Raw genomic sequence first — 16,098 nt, 5'->3', positions numbered from 1 at the left:
CTTTTTAACTTCTTCAGGACACTCGTTAAAAATTGACATGTTTTGTTAAGAACATACATATTGCCATGGTTAAGTTTCCAAACATAAACCATTGACTAATCACCCTCAGTTGCAAGCTATATGCTTGTAATAGGAAATAAATTTGAGTGAAAGTGGATATAATTTGAGAGAAAAGAGGTATGTGCTGGGAAGAAGTAGGTATGTACTGAGAGGAAGTGGGCATGTGCTGACAGGAAATAGGTAGGCGCTGAGAAGAAGCGAGTATGTGCTAAGAAGTGAGTATACTCTGAGAGGAAAGAGAATGTATTCTGAGAGGAAATGGAGATGCACTAAGAGGAAGTAGGTGTGTGCTGAAAGGAAATGGGCAGGTACTAAGAGGAAGAGGTGGTGCTCTGAGAGAAAGTGGGTTTGTGTTGAGAGGAAGTAGGTGTACTCTGAGAGGAAGTGGTTATGTGCTGACAGAAGGTAGGCATGCGCTGAGAAGAAGTGGGTGTGCTCTGAGAGGAAGTGGGTATGTGCTAAGAGGAAGTGAGTGTGTGCTGAGAAGTGGGTATGTGCTGATGGCAAACCTGTCTAGCAGGAGAAGATCAATCATATAGTTTGGTAGTGTCCAGAACAACTCAGGCCAAAAAAAGAAATCTTACTTGATAAATTAATTGGTTCTCCATGTAAGCTTTCATCTGGTAATACTATCCTGCTAGCTGCCAGGGAAGTGAAATTACTCATGAAATGAATTTGAGGGGATTTTTTTTTCTGTCTGAAAATTTAAATCACTCTATCAAAATAGAGCATTATTGGAATGGGGTATTGAGATGCTTGCCTTGAATAAGGGTATTGCTTCCTCCAGGGCTCCATATTTGCCGTTCCCTTTGCCTGATGCCCTCATCCAGGATCTTGTTATAATTTTAGCCTTAATCATTTTTCATATAGTTTTTCTCAGCTACAACTTTGCTTTGGTATTCTCCTGACCATTCTGTGTGAGGCAGAGCCTTTCAGCCACTTTTCCAGTTTCATTTTCTTTTTTGACACATGTTGGGATAGTAGCCTCGCGATTTGTCTATGTACTTATTTTATAACCTGGCCATTATAAGGCAATTACCCTGGGGACATATTACACTTGTGCTCCACTGTTCTAGAACCCATGGTGCTCTTAAGAGATGGAGGGTAGAAAGATTAGCTCTGTAACTTACTTTCAGGTTTCTGGTCCAGTCTTATACCTGAAACAATCAGTCGCCCACCCTTCAGCTCCATATGATTTCTCTGTCATCTTTTCTGATGTGTGACTTCGTTGTAGTGCTGTCTAGAGTACTAAAGGGATCCCTACACACAATGATTCCAGAGAAGCTAATTTCTTTCTTTCACAAGGGAGCTAGAGGTGGCGGCTACCCATCTCAGGTAGGCTGATCCACTCCATGAAATCATATGGAGATACACATTCCCCTCCTCGGGTCCCTCAATGTTCCTCAAAACCCTGCCCCATGTCCTTGACTGATGTTGAGCCACTTCCAGGTCCACATTGAAGTCCATGGAAGCTGGGAAATGAGACCGGAAGGGTACACACTCATCTAGGATTTGCCTACATCTCTTTTTTTTCTCACAATCCTGACTTGATCTCAGCCATACAACCACATCTATCTGCAAAGGAGCCTAGAAAATGTAGTACCTACCTATAAACGTGGCCATGAGTCCTGTTAGTGGTTTCTTTTACTGAAAGGAAACAGGAGGAAATAGGTGCAGGGGACACGTAACTCTTAGGCACCTTGGCCACAGTTGTTCATTGTCTTCCTGAAATGCTAGGTCTCCCTTGGCTTCATGACTCAATACGATCTTACTTTCCAATATGGTTACCACTGGGGAATGTGTTTGCTCTCTCTAGGATGTTTTAAATATCAAGACACTATGAAGAAGACTATTTCCAGGGTTACTCAAAAGTTTATCCCCACTTTAGAAATTAACCCTACCCTTGTCTTCAGGAGTAACGGTGAAGCATCATATTCTCGGTTGATAAAGGCCCTCAGACGCATCCAGGAGAGCACAGAGAAGTGATTCCTAATCTGAATTTGGCGTCTCCTAGAGACCACGCAGGAACTGAAATTATTATTTTTAATTGTGTACATTTTTGTGTGCGGGGGTGAGTTCATCGATTAGTCAGATTCTCTAGGCACCCAAGTCACCATATTGTAGAAAAATATTAAAGATATATTTGCAAGATTGGTATCCGAGTTCTGGTCTTTCCACTTGCAAACAACACTCTTTTGTGCATGTTCTGTGACTTATTTGGATTCTGGTTTCTTAATCCTCAAAGAAATATTTTGCATTCTTACATGTGTGCCTAACATTTTAAGAAAAATGTGTTTCATCAGGCCAGTGAGAAGGCGTAATGAGTAAAGGAAGGCACTTGCCTCTAACTCTAACAACCTGAGTTCCATGCCAGATACCTTGTACTGACTGGCTGTGGTTGTCAGCTTGACACAGCTGGAGTCATCAGAGAGGAGGGAGCCTCAGTTGAGAAAATACCTCCATAAGATCCAGCTGTAAGGCATTTTCTTAATTAGTGATCAATGGGAGAGCGCCATCCCTGGGCTGCTGGTCCTGGGTTCTATAAGAAAGCAGGCTGAGCGAGTCATAAGTAGCACTCTTCTGTGGCCTCTGCATCAGCTCCTGCCTCCAGGTTCCAGCCGCATTCCAGTTCCTGTCCTGGCTTCCTTCAATGATGGACTACAATGTGGAAGCTGAAAAACCCTTTTCCTCCCCCAGCTTGCTTTTGCTCATGGTGTTTCATCCCAGCAATAAAAACACTAAGACAGACCTCATGAACGAAGAAACCCAGGTCCCGAAGTTGTCTTTTAACTTCTACATATGCTCCACGGTACACTAAAAAAGCATGGCACGTGCATGCGTGAGTGTGTGTGTGTGTGTGTGTGTGAGTGCGCGTGTGCGTGTGCGCGCGCACACACACACACAAAACAAATGTAGTAAAAATGTTTTTATGTGCTTCTCATCATTGCTGAAGCATATTCTACTGTTGACAGCACATTTTGCAATATACTTCAGGTGTTCGCTCATGATCACCGCACACTCGGGGTACTTGGCTATAATGGATTTTTGTTTTATTTTGTTTTGTCTCCAGATAAGTTCTGGTGGAGACCAGTGCTTCTTCTGCTCCCCAAACCACTGGTTGTTTTTCTTCAAGAGTCTGTGCTGTCATCATCAGCTCATCTCAGCGTCCGTGGGTGACTTCTTAGATCAATTTCCCTGGAGTACTATATAGAAGAACAGGTAGCAGACTATGTGCCTCCCTGCCAGCTCAGTCTCAACCTGGGTCAGGCTAAAGCTCTGTGAGCCCGAGAGTGTAAACCTTAGTGTATATTCTTGACAGAAATGAAAACCTGAGAGTAAAGAGGAGGAATACCCAAGGCAACGATGGTACACGCCTTTAATCTGAGCACTCTGGAGGCAGAGGCAGGCAGATCTCTCAGTTCAAGGCCAGCCTGGTCTACAGAGTGAGTTCCAGGACAGCCAGGCCGTTTAAACAGCCCTGGCTGTTTAAAGACAGAGGAACCCTATGTTTAAAAAAGGGGGGGGGAGGAGGAGGAGGAGGAGGAGGAGAGAGAGAGAGAGAGGGAGAGAGAGAGAGAGAGAGAGAGAGAGAGAGAGAGAGAGAGAGAGAGAGAAAGAGAAAGAGAAAGAGAAAGAAAAAGAGAAAGAAAGAAAAATTGGCTTTAGGCCCAAAAGGCTACTGATCTGAGGAGCCGGAAGACTGTATGTCAAACTGTAAGCTCTTCCTAAATTTTCTATTAGGTTGACCTTGAGGATCTTGACTAAGACTTGTCAAGAGTTTCTCTCATCTTCACAGTTCAGTATTTGGCTGTCATTCAAAAAAGTCTAAGTACTTTACAAAACATGAGCAATATTTTTCTCTAAGAGGACAGGGCAGTATGTGACATGCCCATTGAACAAGGACTAATGACGTTGTTAAGAAGGAAGGAGAGAGAGGACAGGACCTGTCCTCTTCTGATTCCAGCCCACGTGAGTTAACACCAGAGGTGTCCTCTGCAATGGGAAGAGAGCTCACTTCATGTTCCAAATTAGCAAAGACCTTGGCATGAGGAACGGAGGCAACTCTGTAGGTACAAGGCCTGCTAAGATGCAAATATGGAAATAACTTGAACACAACTGGCAACTCTTTGGCTAGGAAACTGCTTTGAAGTGGTTTTATAGCATGGTTTGTTTTATGCTACCCAAAATAGAAGCAACACTGAGATAATTTCCTGCAAAGCCTTCTAAGTGGTTGATAACATCACACCAGCTAGTTCCAGAGACCAAATGTAAAGTGTAAATGTGGCCATTTCTTTTTATGAAATCTGCGTGTATGTGCATGGACAAGGTATGTATAAATGTGCATTCATGTGTACCATGGTGAATGCATGTGCTACGGTGAGCATATGAAGGCCAGAAGACGGAGTCTGTTGTTTGCCCTCGCCTTCTACCTTGTTGATCTCTGAGAGTGCCAGGCTAGCTGGCCTGTGAGATTCTGAGTAGTCTCCTGTGTCCACCTTCTATGTCCTTATAGCAGGGATGCTATCACACCTAGCTTTATATGTGTTCTGGGGAGTCTCCTGTGTCCACCTTCTATGTCCTTATAGGAATGCAGGGATGCTATCACATCTAGCTTTATATGTGTTCTGGGGTTATGAACTCTGATCCTCATGCTTGCATGACAAGAACTTACTCCCTGAGCCATCTCCCTAAGGTGCATGTTCTCTCTCTCTCTCTCTCTCTCTCTCTCTCTCTCTCCTCCCTCCTGCCCACCTCCTCTCTTTTTCTTTGTAGCGGTACTGTGGACTGAACCAAGGGCTTCCCAATGGTTTTTGTCAACTGGACAGACTCTAAAATCTCCTGGGAGATGGGTCCCTGGGGAGTTATCTCAATGTCATTCATAGATGATGCAGGAAGGCTCATCTTCGACGTGGGCTAGCTCATTCTATGGGCACGTGATCCTAGATCTTATAACTCAGAGTTAATTCCAGCATGCAAGTATTCATGCCTCTCTGCTTTCCGGCTGTGGATGCGATGTGACTGGATGCTTCAGACTCCTACCGCCTTCCCTTCTATGTCATGAACTTTCCCCCACTTAAGCTGCTTTTGTTAGTTTTATCATAGCTTGAGGAGAAGGGGAAACAAAACTTAAGGCAGCATTCCTCAAAGGTCTTGTGCATTCTAGGGAAGGGCTTGGCTGCTGAGCAGTATCCCTAGTCTGAAGTATGGTGTTTATGTGTCCTCTGGTCACATAACAGTTTCAAGAAACTGTTTGGGGTGGAGCTGGGGGTAGGGTGACAGAAACTGAAAGTCTGAGATTATTTTCAGACTGTGTTTGCCCACTACAGCCCAAAAACAACTTTCCAGGGGGACTTCCTACTATGGTTTGGGGGTGGTCTCTTCCCTCCAAGTTTGTGTCACTATTTGGTCACCATAGTCCTGGTGTTGGGAGGTGGGCTTCTAAAACCTGATTCTGTGCCTAGGAACGAACAGCATCTTTCTCCTGGGAATGAGTCTTATTCCCCAGGCACTGGATTAGTTAGCAGGAGAGCTGACCCTCTCTTTTCCTACATCTTTCCCCTCTGTTTTATCAAAGCCTTTGTCTGCTGATCAAATAGCTTGCCTACTCAGTCCATCTGCATTGTTATGTAATAGTTATGGCTTTCTCTAAAGAGTCAAATTCGTTCTCAGAGTGTGAGGGTGTGTTTCACTCAAGGAGCTGGCAACACCAAAGAAACAAAAAACCACGGACCCACAGTAGAGTGAATGTTGTTATGGTGTTTGAACACTTTCCTTGAATGCCTTTCCTGGTGTTTGGTTTGGTTTGGTTTGGTTTCTGTCATTCTTTTGTTATACTGACAAGGAAAATACTTCTGGTTTGCAGAGTCTGAGGTGGAAGAAAGAAAAACAGAAAACAAAAAACAAATGGGATATGTGTTTGTAAGCTGCCAGGGACTGACTGTTTCTGCCCCCCTCCCCCCAAACACTCATATGTTGAGAGCACAGTCGCTTCATGTGATAGAATGTGGAGATGAGTCCTTCGAGAGATGAATAAATTATAAGGTTGGGGGCACTCAGAACTGGGGTTCCCCTGCCCTTGTGAGAAATACTGGAGTCTCTCCCTTCTCCATGGTGTGGGGACAGAAGCCAGGATGGTGGTTTTCAGTAGGTGCTGGATCTTCCTCTGGGACTTCCACGAAGCACAGGTGGGAAAAATGAATGTTTGACTTTTAGCGACCTGATCTGTGGCATTTTTACTTTAATGGCTAAAAATAAGACAGGAGCATTGTAACCACAAAGGGGTTTGTTTGTATTTACAAATGAAGGAAGAGTCACAAGCTGTCAGAAGAATTGCTGAATTGCCCTAGTGTCAACAGGCCAGGTTAGCGGTGACTAAGGAAGGAATCTAAGCAGGAAAGACAAGCGATCTTTCGGTACGCCTTGGGCAAGTTGATACCCACAAACCCAGAAGTTCCTAATCTTCAAGGTGAGGAGGCTTATCCAGAGTCGGTGGCACTTCATGTTGGCTTCGGAGATTTTAATCAGATGGGTGCAACCAAACTAAGGCAGTGAAAATCAGAGTCAAGCAGTTTCCCTGCGTTGGACTTTAATGCAGACCTCCCATCTGAGTCGGTGTTGGTGAGCCACACAGCGCCCTCTTCTGTCTTGGTGAGGTACTTAGCCCTTCGCCTGGAAGAAACTGCCTTGGGTGGGAATAGGAGATCCCCCTGTAGGAAGCTTGCATTTGAATCTGAGTGAATAGTGATCCCAACAAGACTAAGGGAGGAAGATTCTTTGTTTTCTTCCCCCAACTGGAAGAAGCGGATCTAGATGGATTCCTGGCCTTCTAATCCTCTCCTCGGGAGGGAGCAGAGCCTGGAGTGTAACCAGTTTCAGAAAAAAAGAAAGTTTTGTATTTTAAGCAGAGGTCTTGGTGTTAAAACAAACCCGCCATTGGAAAGGCACAGCGCTCATTTAGATTAATGTTCTAAAAACTGCATCCAAAACTCCTTTATTTTCATGCTGTTTAGGCAAGGCACCCGAGTCGATCAAACCACCCGTCCAATAAAGGCCAAAACATCTTTGTGATAAATGAATATATTGGAATTCATTTCTGTACCCAGCTGCATGAAAAGCACCAGGCATATTTCAGGACAGGCCAACACTTTATGTGAGATGCATGTAAAGAGAGAAAATGACTCGGATGGTAAGAGTTACTAAAAATGGTCTTTGGAGACCTCCTGTGAGGTCCTGATTCCTGGGCTTCTGTGCTCTTTGCACCAATCAGGTCAGAGTAATGGCCATGCAAGGAGAGCTCCACCACAGCTTCAGAGTCATAGCACTCCTGGCCTGTTAAGACTGCCAATCCAATTGCTTTCTTTCCTTAACTCACCATTTAGCTGGGCAAGGTGGCACACAAATAGTTTTGAATGTTCAGGAGACTGAGGCAGGAGGATCATACTGTGGTCCAAGAGGCCGAGGGTCAACCTAGATCACACATACTGGAATTCCATCTAAGACAGGGTCTCAAGCAGCCTACTGTGCCGGTTTGAGTGAGGTTGTCCCATAGGCTCATATATGTGAGTATTTTGTCCCCAGTTGCTGAAACTGTTTGGGAAAGAGAAGGTATGGCCTTGTTGGAGGAGGTGGGTCACTCCATGGGCTTTAAAGTTTCAAAAGTTCAAGTCAGCTTGAAACTTTAAAGTTTCAAAAGTTCCCAGTTAGCTTTCTCCGCCCCATGCTGGTGGATCAATGTAAGCTCTCAGCTACTACTCCAGCAACATGCCTGCCTGCCTGCCTGCCAGCTGCTGTGTGCCTCACCATAATGTTCTGAAACTGTAAGCCCAAATAATCCATTTTCTTCCATAAGCTGCCTTGGTCATTGAGTTTTATCACAAAATAGAAAAGTCACCAAGGGCTGGTGAGATGGCTCAGTGGGTAAGAGCACCCGACTGCTCTTCCAAAGGTCCAGAGTTCAAATCCCAGCAACCACATGGTGGCTCACAACCATCCGTAACAAGATCTGACGCCCTCTTCTGGTGTGTCTGAAGACAGCTACAGTGTACTTACATATAATAAATAAATAAATCTTTAAAAAAAAAAAAAAAAAGAAAAGTCACCAAGACACCCAGGCGGGCTCCAACTCCTTTCTTGGTTACCGAGGTTGGACTTGGGCTCCTGATTCTCTTGTCCCTGTCTTCACAAAGTATAGACAAACACCACATCTACCACCCCAATTAATAAGTGTTCCATAGCTAAATACTATTTCCACTCACCAAATTATTCCTTTTGTAAACAAACTGAACACTGGGTGTCTCTAACGATATGAATGGCTCAAGAAGTTACAGCGTGCACCACAAACAAGGTGCAGCATTTTAATATCTATTACCTTTTTTTTTTTGGTTTTTCGAGACAGGTTTCTCTGTATGGCCCTGGCTGTCCTGGAACTCACTTTGTAGACCAGGCTGGCCTCGAACTCAGAAATCCACCTGCCTCTGTCTCCTGAGTGCTGGGATTAAAGGCGTGCACCACCACGCTCCGGCGTGTGTTACCTTTTTTTTCTGTCAAGTTTCGTTCGGTGATTTTGTCTTCCTGGAAAACTTGTGACTTCAAGGTTGCACAGCCTGTCTCACACATTTCTGTTCACAGAGTCTTAGCCACTTTCCATCACTAATTATTTATGTACTACTTAAACAAAGAAACTGACTTTATATTGACAGATTAAGTCTAATAAAGAACTTTTATAGGTAAGAGATGAGCCGGAGGACTTGGGCTAGAACCTCCTAGGAACACTAGCAAACCAGAGCTAGATAAACTGCAAAACTAGTAGAAGACTTTGTGTTGCCCAGACATGTAAAAATTTGGATCAACAAACAATTAATAGCATTAAATGATACGCTACTTACCAACTAAGGCGTGGCCTTTAGCCTTTGTTGCTGGAACATAGTCGAGAATGGAGTCAGGTGAGAAATTCTGAGGGCTTGTGAGAAAACTCTAAGAAAACAAGACAAAAGTCTTGTGACCTCAGTTTCTTCAAAACTCAGAACTGCTCTTGGAATATGTGTTCATGTTCCTCCCAGGTGTAGCAAATTGGAGAGAATTTATTTCAGATTATGCATCATTGCTTGCTGTTGTTATTCAATTACATGTTTAAATTATGCTCTATGTGCCTCTGTGGGAAAACGTGCTTTTGCTTCATTTGGGCTTATCTTTGTAACTGTATACAGCTTGAACCCATGAGAAATTTACTCAGGTGAACTATTTTAACCTTTGGAGCAGAAACTGTCTGATGCTCTAAATAAAGTTGGCTATTGGATGAGACTTTAGTCTACCTCATTTATTGACTCCATTCTCCTAGGTCCCACTGCCTCTACAATGGTAACAGCTTAAATTTAGAGCTGGGCGGTAGTGGCGCATGCCTTTAATCCCAGCACTTGGGAGGCAGAGGCAGGCAGATTTCTGAGTTCGAGGCCAGCCTGATCTATAGAGTGAGTTCCAGTACAGCCAGGGCTACACAGAGAAACCTTAGGCAAGCAGATTTCTGAGTTTGAGGCCAGCCTGGTCTATAGAGTGAGTTCCAGTACAGCCAGGGCTACACAGAGAAACCTTGTCTTGAAAAACAAAAACAAACAAACAAACAAGCAAAACAAAACAAAAAAAAGAATAAATTTACAAATGAATTTATCTTTTAGATAACTCATTGGGCTTTTAGACAAATGCAACCAAGAATTTTAGTTAAAATTCACTCTAGAAGAAAAGTGTCTGCTCTAGGATCTATCTTAGAGACAGGAAGTCAACATTACATTGTAACAACTAGACTTGCAGTGTCTAAGCTAGGACTTGAACTCATGTCAGCATAATAATGATGGTTCTTTGAGCGCATGGTTTATTCCTGAAAATACCTAACTCATGTCTATCCTGCTGGTGTGAATTTTGTTTTCTCTGTAGCAGTCATTGGAATAAAATAGAATCAAGAATTCTGCTAAATTCTTTTTTAATTAGTTTGTTTATTGGCACTATAGGAAAATATCCAAGGGTGGACACTTTATAAAGCAAAGGGATACATTTAGTTTTCTTTTTGGAGAAAGTCCAGGATTAGGTAGTTCCATTGGTTCAGGTCCTTCTTGCCTGGACCACACAACAGCATCACGCATCAAGCTAGGAGAGATTACGTGAAGAGAAAGGAAGACAGAGAGAATCAGGGCCCAGATTCACTCTTGTACAGCAAATCACTCTTACAGGAGCTAACTCATTCTGTGAGACCGCTATTTACCAAGGATAGTGTCCCAGTGACTTCAGCACCTATATCCACAGGCTGTCTTTTGATCTTCCATTTTCAATTTGGGCATTTTTGACCAAGACTTTCCTGAAGCTGTTCTATTTTCAGAGGTGCTTTAGAAAGGATCTGAGCACAGTGGTGTGCTCCTCCAGAGAAAAAGCTTAGGGAGCCTGGCTAAGAGTGGACTTCCTCATTCCTAGCAGGGCCCGTTGGTAACACCAACAAAGTGCCATGGGTTCATACCCCTCCCAAATCTCAAAACTGGCTGAAATTCTGGTTGTAGGGAACCTGTGAGGGATTCATTCATTCATTCATTCATTCATTCATTCATCTATCCATTCACCCATTCATCCACCTGAAGTGTGTGGGGGTTCAAAAAGAAACCAGGAAGCAGCCCTATGCATTTCTGTAATCCAATTCAGGTGTACAGTTGTGTTTAACTGAGTCAAGTTTTCTCCGCAAGCCCTGGAACATGGACTATGAAGGGGAGAGGGGAAAGCATACGTCAGAGGGGATCAGCATCTTTGATCTGCATTCAAACCAGGAGGAGAAGGAAGGAGAGATTCTAGTGAGTGAAGGATGAGTTGAGAGTTCTTGAGAAGACAGAGAAATCTCTGGAGTAAAGCCAGGAGGGATGCCATGGGCGATGCTGTGGCTAATGGTTGCTTGGAGACACAGTTTGTCATCTGGTGGAAGAGGTCTGATATGGCCTGAGGACAGGAGTGAGCAATGAAGGTGGGAAACAGGAGAAGCCACTGGAGAGGGAAGGAGTGGAGAAGCCCAGGATAGTGTTGTTGAAGAGTATATATATATATATATATATATATATATATATATATATACATATACATATATATATATATCTATATATATGTATTACCTTGCTCATTGCTCTGAAACATAGTTAACAAAACTAACTCAGGAAGGATGGATTTATTTGGGCTCACGCTTTGACACAGTCCAGTTTGGTGGGGGTGTATACCCCGAGTCCATGGGAAACCCAAGAGAGCTCAAGAACTTCGAAGACCGCTGCAATTTGTATAAGTGTCCTTTATTTCGAGTCTTGACTCGGATCAAAAAACCTCCCCACAGTTGAGAGACATCTGGGTTCTTTCCAGCTTCTGGCTATTATAAATAAGGCTGCTATGAGCATAGTGGAGCATGTGTCCTTATTACCAGTTGGAACATCTTCTGGGTATATGCCCAGGACAGGTATTGCTGGATCTACCGGTAGTACTATGTCCGGTTTTCTGAGGAACTACCAGACTGATTTCCAGAGTGGTTGTACAAGCTTGCAATCCCACCAGCAATGGAGGAGTGTTCCCCTTTCTCCACATCCTCGCCAGCATCTGCTGTCACCTGAATTTTTGATCTTAGCCATTCTGACTGGTGTGAAGTAGAATCTCAGGGTTGTTTTGATTTGCACTTCCCTGATGATTACGGATGTTGAACATTTTTTCAAGCGCTTCTCAGCCCTTCAGTATTCCTCAGTTGAGAATTCTTTGTTTAGCTCTGTACCCCATTTTTAGTGGTGTTACTAGAGGAATGGATACAGAAAATGCGGTACATTTACACAATGGAGTACTACTCAGCTATTAAAAACAATTAATTTATGAAATTCCTAGGCAAATGGATGTATCTGGAGGATATCATGTTGAGTGAGGTAACCCAATCACAAAAGAAGTCACTTGATATGCTCTCATTGATGAGTGGCTATTAGCTCAGAAACCTAGAATACCCAAGATACAACTTCAAAAACACAAGAAAATCAAGAAGGAAGACCAACACATGGATACTTCATTCCTCCCTAGATTAGGGAATAAAATATACATGGAAGGAGTTGCAGAGACAAAGTTTGGAGCTAAGATGAAAGGATGGACCATCCAGAGACTGCCCCACCGGGGGATCCTCCCATAATCAGCCACCAAATGCAGATACTATTGCATACACCAGCAAGATTTTGCTGAAGGGACCTTGATATAGCTGTCTCGTGTGAGGCTTTGCCAGTGCCTGGCAAATACAGAAGTGGATGCTTACAGTCATCTACAGGGCCCCCAATATAGGAGCTAGAGAAAGTACCCAAGAGCTGAAGTTGGTCTGCAACCCTATAGGTGGAACAACAATATGAATTAACCAGTACCCCCACAGCTCGTGTCTCTAGCTGCATATGTAGCAGAAGATGGCCTAGTTGGCCATCATTGGGAAGAGAGGCCCTTTGGTCTAGCAAACTTTATATGCCCCAGTACAGGGGAACGCCAGGGCCAAGAAGTAGGAGTGAGTGGGTAGGGGAGCTGGGGTGGGAGGAGGTTATAGGGGACTTTTGGGATAGCATTTGAAATGTAAATGAAGAAAATATCTAACAAAAAATTAAAACAAACAAACAAACCTCCCCACAGTGTAGATCTAGAGTGCGACCCCAAGCTTGGGTGTCTTAACACTTATATACAGCATAGTTAGAAATTCCTTGAACGCTTAGGGTGAAGGGGAGGGAAGGCAGGTGGGATAAGTCATAACTCAGACAGGATACCATTTGGTAGGGCAGAATAGAGAGGCTGAGATGAGGATTAACGATTGTCTTTTGTGGGGCTATCAGGAACTAGTTTTATGGCCTGGCTGGCCATAACTGTGTCTGACCTCTGATTACCTGTTTTCCATGATTTCAGTGTGAGACCCTAATCTCCTTTCTTCAAGGACAGGCACCATCTGCACCTGGCTATCTGGGAGAGTGCTGGCCTTGGCTCCACTGAAGCTGAGGAGATTTTGTCATTGTCTTACTCAGGCTGGCACCTGTGGCTCCTTGAGTCCTCTCTGAGCGGCTGGGGAGGTGGAAAGAACCCCCAGTTTGCTGCAAGGTGGTGGGGGGGAGGCAGGGGTGGGGGAAAGCAGAGCTTCTGAGGGAAAATGCAGAGGAAAGCCACAGAAGCAAGCCTCACCAAGCTTGCTGGGAGAGAGCTTAAGGGGGAGTGCAGAAACAAGCCGCCTGTGCGCCTCAGGGAAACATGGCAGTGGGAACTTGAGGTGGCTGGCTGGTCACATTGCATCCACAGTCAGGAAGCAGAGAGAGATGAAGGCTGGTATTCAACTTCGTTTCTCCTTTATATTCAGTTTAGAACTCCGGCTGGTGAGATGGCCCAGCCCATGTTTAGGGTGGGTCTTTCCACCTCTTTTAAATGTCACTGCACACACACACACACACACACACTCAAAGGGTTGCTTCCTAGACAACTTAAATCCTCTCTAGTTGACTATCAAGATTAGCAATCATAGTATGTTAAGTTATGAGAATATTAATAAAATTCGGCACAATTTTGTGTTGAGTATATGTACTATCTTGTTAAGATAAAGATACCATTTATTAAAATAAATTATTATTATTTTAATTATTTGAGCTTTCTAGAAACGTCATTTATAGGATTTTGAAGAACAGGGTTTTATTGGAGCAGGTAAGTTTCTCTTGATAAAAAGACCAATCATTTTTCCCCTATATAAGACTTCTTTATCTCTCATCTTTCTCTCTGTACGTTTTTAAAAGATGTCTAGGCCAGTGATACTTTAAAAGATCAGATCTCTTTTGTTCAGTGCACAATTCTTGTTAGTTTGTTCTCATACCTTTGCTATTGCTTGTGTGTGCGTATGTGTATGTGAATGTGCACACATGTGCACAGATTTGTGATTATGTGTGTATCCGCAACTTTGGCGGTCAGAGGACAACTTCTGTCCTGTTCTTCCGATCCTGTTTAATCTTTATGCATCTTTCTTTCTTTCTTTCTTTCTTTCTTTCTTTCTTTCTTTCTTTCTTTCTTTCTTTCTTTCTTTCTTTCTTTCTCTCTCTCTCTCTCTCTCTCTCTCTCTTTCTTTCTTTCTTTCTTTCTTTCTTTCTGTGATTCTTTCTTTCATTTTTGCTTTTTTGGCTTTGCTTTGTCTTTGAGACAGGGTCGCTAGTTGGTTGGTAACTCACCATGGAGGCTGGGCTGGCTGCCAGTGAGGCCCAGAGATCCACCTGTCTCCCCCGCGGCGGCAGCAATGGCATTACAAACACAGGCTCCCATGTCTGTCTTCCATTCTGTGGGTTCTGGAGATTAGGCTTAGGCCCTCAGGCTTTACCCTTCCACACTAGAAACGGAAGCCATTGCCTTGTGTGAACGAAAACAAGGGCTTGACCACTAGACTACACTGCTGCTCCCCCACCCCCTGATGGTTTTGTTTTCTTTTTAATTTCTACATTCACTTATTTTCTCCAACGTGTCTCCTTCCCAATCAGATTACCTAGAGCAAGCAGGCCCTTTCCCCACAGAATGTTGACAGCTGGCTCCAGACACCAGGGGTGGGATTGTAAACCCAGAGGGTCTTACACACATTCTTTTACACAGTGACTGTTTGGATCACAGGGCCAGGCTCTGCTCCAGGACCAGATTGTCAGAAGAGGTCTCTAAAACATTAGGAAGATTGCTTGGCAACTCCCATCTCCTGGCCTGTCTTTATCAACTCAGAAATTATTAATTGGGAGTCTATTCTGGGCCACTCATTGTACTGATGAAAGTAATTCACACTAATGAGCAATGACTGATGGGCTTAATTCTCTAAGGGACAGTCACATCTCTAAAGTGTACACATGAATCCGGACAAATCCCCCATTGCTGGGGTGAATGTGACACAGGCCATTAGCACTCCAGTTAGGGGTTCTTGTGACAAACAAAGGGCTTCTGTTCTACTTGGTGTCCCAAACAGCACTCCTAGACCTTAGACAGTGGCCAGGAGAATGCAGGGCAGGGCAGTTTGTGCCCGTGCAGGAGTGACTCTGAGAGTGTAGCTGTGTGTGGTGCTGCCCACCTCATAACTCTCGGCTTGTGTCGTCTTCACCTATGGTCGAACTTGTGGACGAGGAAGTTCATATTCAGGTGGTGGGTAAGCCACGTTTGCTCAGTTTGAGCTCCTGTTGCTGTGAGAAATAACTTGACCACAGGCAACTTTAGGGAGGGAGGGGTTAGTCGGCTTATAATTCAAAATCACATTTCCTCATTGAAGGAGCTCAAGAGAGGAACTTGAAGACAGGGCTATTTGCTATTCCATATGGTACTAACCCTGACCACTGACCTCACTTCCTAGCCAAAGAAGTGTGACTGGACCTATGGAGAATTTTGTTTGCTGGCTCATGCTCTTTTAGACGGTCCAGAACCATCTGCCTAGGGAGTCGTGTGCTTCACAGTGGGCTGGGCCCTCCCACATTAAATAACAACGGGGCAGTCCTCCACAGGTATTCCCATAGGCTGATCCAGTGTAGGCAAGTCTTTAATTGACATTCTATCCCGTGATTCTAGGTTGTGACATGTGACTTTTAAAACTAACCATCATGCATTCTGTCCTCTAATTGTGAATTCTTGCTCCCAGGATCCCATTTCTCAATTTTCTGTGGAATAATCTCTGGATGGATAATGTTTTAAAAGTTTTCAGGAGAACAGTCGTGGAGCTATGAGGCTCTTAACTGCCCCACATCTCCTGATTACTGGACTATTTAGAATGATTTGGGGATCAGAGTTGAGAGGCATCGGAATTGTGTGGCCTGAGCTAAATGCTGTTTTCTAATCCCAGGGAAACCATGAAGAAATCTGCCCAGTGTCATGCTGCAGTGGTTAATATATCTGTCTTGTTCACAGTCCTACCTACCTGCTTATGTCACTAAATGTCACTTCTGTTTCCAACTTAACTCAGCTTGGAAAAGAAAAACATTATTGGAGAACTGTCTCCAACAGATTGTTTTTTTGCTCCTGTCTGGGGAGCAT

Source organism: Mus musculus, chromosome 10 (assembly GCF_000001635.26).
Source record: "Mus musculus strain C57BL/6J chromosome 10, GRCm38.p6 C57BL/6J".
NCBI lineage: Eukaryota > Metazoa > Chordata > Mammalia > Rodentia > Muridae > Mus > Mus musculus.
This window is presented reverse-complemented; position numbering follows the sequence as displayed.